This window comes from Mustelus asterias, unplaced genomic scaffold, assembly GCF_964213995.1.
Source record: "Mustelus asterias unplaced genomic scaffold, sMusAst1.hap1.1 HAP1_SCAFFOLD_1088, whole genome shotgun sequence".
In the NCBI taxonomy this organism is placed as follows: Eukaryota; Metazoa; Chordata; class Chondrichthyes; order Carcharhiniformes; family Triakidae; genus Mustelus; species Mustelus asterias.
This window is the reverse complement of record NW_027591033.1, coordinates 67801-72320: the sequence shown is the minus strand read 5'-3', so window position 1 is coordinate 72320 and position 4520 is coordinate 67801.

The following is a 4520-nucleotide window of genomic DNA, read 5'->3' as shown; positions in this document are numbered from 1 at the left end:
TGACCCCACAGTCTGACCCCTGTGACCCCACAGTCTGACCCCGTGACCTCACAGTCTGACCCCGTGACCTCACAGTCTGACCCCGTGACCTCACAGTCTGACCCCGTGACCCCACAGTCTGACCCCCTGTGACCTCACAGTCTGACCCCGTGACCTCACAGTCTGACCCCGTGACCTCACAGTCTGACCCCGTGACCTCACAGTCTGACCCCGTGACCCCACAGTCTGACCCCGTCACACCACCGTCTGACCCCGTGACCCCACAGTCTGACCCCCTGTGACCCCACCGTCTGACCCCCTGTGACCCCACAGTCTGACATCAGTGTTACCAGCGGACTCTGCTGTGACCTGAATGTGTGACCTCACCCAGACCCCATGGACTAACTTCTCCTGTGACCCCACAAACTGACACCTCTATCACCCCATGGTCAGACCCCTCCATGACCCCATGGTCTCACTCTCCATGACCCCTCGGTCTGACCGCAGGATCTGACCCCTGGGACAGCATAGTTTAGTCTATAGAAGGTTCTGGAATGATGGGTGTGGCTCTGACAGTGGTGAGCGTCTGTTGGAACTGTGGAACCAAGTCACTCACATTGTACATCTACACGGATGGACTTGATGGCAGGCCCTCCTATCCCATTTTCTGCTTTACAATAATATCGGCCACCCTGAACACGAGAGATCCGGCTGATCTCGAGGGTTTGGTTGAAAACTGTGGTCTCCTGGAACCGGTCTGAGGCACTGCCAGCCGTTTTCGTCCATCGGACCTGGAGGATCAGAGAAAGAGTGGTGAACAATCATCAAACCGCCCCCTCACTCCCCACACCCTTTAATATCCCACCCAGTCTAATCCCACTCTCCCCCTCACTCCCCGTACCCTTTAATATCCCACCCAGTCTAATCCCACTCTCCCCCTCACTCCCCGTACCCTTTAATATCCCACCCAGTCTAATCCCACTCTCCCCCTCACTTCCGCACCCTTTAATATCCCACCCAGTCTAATCCCACTCTCCCCCTCACTCCCCACACCCTTTAATATCCCACCCAGTCTAATCCCACTCTCCCCCTCACTCCCCACACCCTTTAATATCCCACCCGGTCTAAGCCCACTCTCCCCCTCACTCCCCGCACCCTTTAATATCCCACCCAGTCTAATCCCACTCTCCCCCTCACTCCCCGTACCCTTTAATATCCCACCCTGTCTAATCCCACTCTCCCCCTCACTCCCCGTACCCTTTAATATCCCACCCAGTCTAATCCCACTCTCCCCCTCACTCCCCACACCCTTTAATATCCCACCCAGTCTAATCCCACTCTCCCCCTCACTCCCCGCACCCTTTAATATCCCACCCGGTCTAAGCCCACTCTCCCCCTCACTCCCCGCACCCTTTAATATCCCACCCAGTCTAATCCCACTCTCCCCCTCACTCCCCGTACCCTTTAATATCCCACCCAGTCTAATCCCACTCTCCCCCTCACTCCCCACACCCTTTAATATCCCACCCAGTCTAATCCCACTCTCCCCCTCACTCCCCGCACCCTTTAATATCCCACCCTGTCTAATCCCCCTCACTCCCCGCACCCTTTAATATCCCACCCAGTCTAATCCCACTCTCCCCCTCACTCCCCGCACCCTTTAATATCCCACCCAGTCTAATCCCACTCTCCCCCTCACTCCCCGCACCCTTTAATATCCCACCCTGTCTAATCCCACTCTCCCCCTCACTCCCCACACCCTTTAATATCCCACCCAGTCTAATCCCACTCTCCCCCTCACTCCCCACACCCTTTAATATCCCACCCGGTCTAATCCCACTCTCCCCCTCACTCCCCACACCCTTTAATATCCCACCCAGTCTAATCCCACTCTCCCCCTCACTCCCCGCACCCTTTAATATCCCAGCCAGTCTAATCCCACTCTCCCCCTCACTCCCCGCACCCTTTAATATCCCAGCCAGTCTAATCCCACTCTCCCCCTCACTCCCCGCACCCTTTAATATCCCACCCAGTCTAATCCCACTCTCTCCCTCACTCCCCGCACCCTTCAATATCCCACCCAGTCTAATCCCACTCTCCCCCTCACTCCCCGCACCCTTTAATATCCCACCCAGTCTAATCCCACTCTCCCCCTCACTCCCCGCACCCTTTAATATCCCAGCCAGTCTAATCCCACTCTCCCCCTCACTCCCCGCACCCTTTAATATCCCACCCAGTCTAATCCCACTCTCTCCCTCACTCCCCGCACCCTTCAATATCCCACCCAGTCTAATCCCACTCTCCCCCTCACTCCCCGCACCCTTTAATATCCCACCCAGTCTAATCCCACTCTCCCCCTCACTCCCCGTACCCTTTAATATCTCACCCTGTCTAATCCCCCTCACTCCCCACACCCTTTAATATCCCACCCGGTCTAAGCCCACTCTCCCCCTCACTCCCCGCACCCTTTAATATCCCACCCAGTCTAATCCGACTCTCCCCCTCACTCCCCGCACCCTTTAATATCCCACCCTGTCTAATCCCCCTCACTCCCCGCACCCTTTAATATCCCACCCAGTCTAATCCCACTCTCCCCCTCACTCCCCGTACCCTTTAATATCCCACCCAGTCTAATCCCACTCTCCCCCTCACTCCCCGCACCCTTTAATATCCCACCCAGTCTAATCCCACTCTCCCCCTCACTCCCCGCACCCTTTAATATCCCACCCTGTCTAATCCCCCTCACTCCCCGCACCCTTTAATATCCCACCCAGTCGAATCCCACTCTCCCCCTCACTCCCCGCACCCTTTAATATCCCACCCAGTCTAATCCCACTCTCCCCCTCACTCCCCACACCCTTTAATATCCCTCCCAGTCTAATCCCACTCTCCCCCTCACTCCCCACACCCTTTAATATCCCACCCAGTCTAATCCCACTCTCCCCCTCACTCCCCGCACCCTTTAATATCCCACCCTGTCTAATCCCCCTCACTCCCCGCACCCTTTAATATCCCACCCAGTCGAATCCCACTCTCCCCCTCACTCCCCGCACCCTTTAATATCCCACCCAGTCTAATCCCACTCTCCCCCTCACTCCCCACACCCTTTAATATCCCTCCCAGTCTAATCCCACTCTCCCCCTCACTCCCCACACCCTTTAATATCCCACCCAGTCTAATCCCACTCTCCCCCTCACTCCCCGCACCCTTTAATATCCCACCCTGTCTAATCCCACACCCCACACCCTTTAATATCCCACCCAGTCTAATCCCACTCTCCCCCTCACTCCCCGCACCCTTTAATATCCCACCCTGTCTAATCCCCCTCACTCCCCACACCCTTTAATATCCCTCCCAGTCTAATCCCACTCTCCCCCTCACTCCTCACACCCTTTAATATCCCACCCTGTCTAATCCCACTCTCCCCCTCACTCCCCGCACCCTTTAATTTCCCACCCAGTCTTATCCGAACTGTCCCCCTCACTCCCTGCACCCATTTACATCCCACCCAGTCTAATCCCACTCACTCCCTCACTTCCCCCACCTTTTAATATCCCACCCAGTCTAATCCCACTCTCCCCCTCACTATTCTATAGACTCTGGAACAGTCCCTGCAGATTGAAGGGTAGCGAATGTCACTCCAATATTCAAAAAGGGAGGTAGAGAGAAAACGGGGAATTATAGACCAGTAAGCTTAACATCGGTAGTGAGGAAAATTCTCGAATCCATTATGAAGGACTTTATAGCAGAGCATTTAGAAAGCAGTGGCAGGATCAGACAGAGTCAGCATGGATTTATGAAGGGGAAATCATGCTTGACAAATCTGTTGGGATTCTTTGAAGAGGTAACTAGTACAGTTGATAAGGGGGAACCAGTCGATGTGGTATATTTGGACTTTCAGAAAGCGTTTGACAAAGTCCCGCACAAGAGATTATCGTGCAAGATTAAAGCACATGGGATTGGGGGAAGTGTATTGAGATGGATAGAAAACCGGTTGGCAGAGAGGAAACAAAGAGTAGGAATTAATGGGTCCTTTTCAAATTGGCAGGCAGTAACTAGTGGGGTGCCACAGGGATTGGTGCTGGGACCCCAGCTATTCACAATATATATTAATGATTTGGATGAGGGAACAAAATGTAACATCTCAAAGTTTGCAGATGATACCAAGTTGGGTGGGAGGGTGAACTGTGACGCGGATCCAGAGATCCGCAGGAAGTGACGAAGATGATTGATGAGGGTAGGGTAGTGGATGTTGTCTACATGGACTTCAGTAAGGCCTTTGACAAGGTCCCTCATGGCAGACTGGTGCAGAAGGTGAAGTCGCATGGGATCAGAGGTGAGCTGGCAAGGTGGATACAAAACTGGCTCGGTCAAAGAAGGTAAGATGTCTCACAACACCAGGTTAAAGTCCAACAGGTTTATTTGGTAGCACAAGTCTCTGGCTTTCAGAGCGCTGCTCCTTCATCAGGTAAGTGGGAGTTGTGTTCACAAACAGGGCATATAAAGACACAAACACAACTTACAAAATAATGGTTGGAATG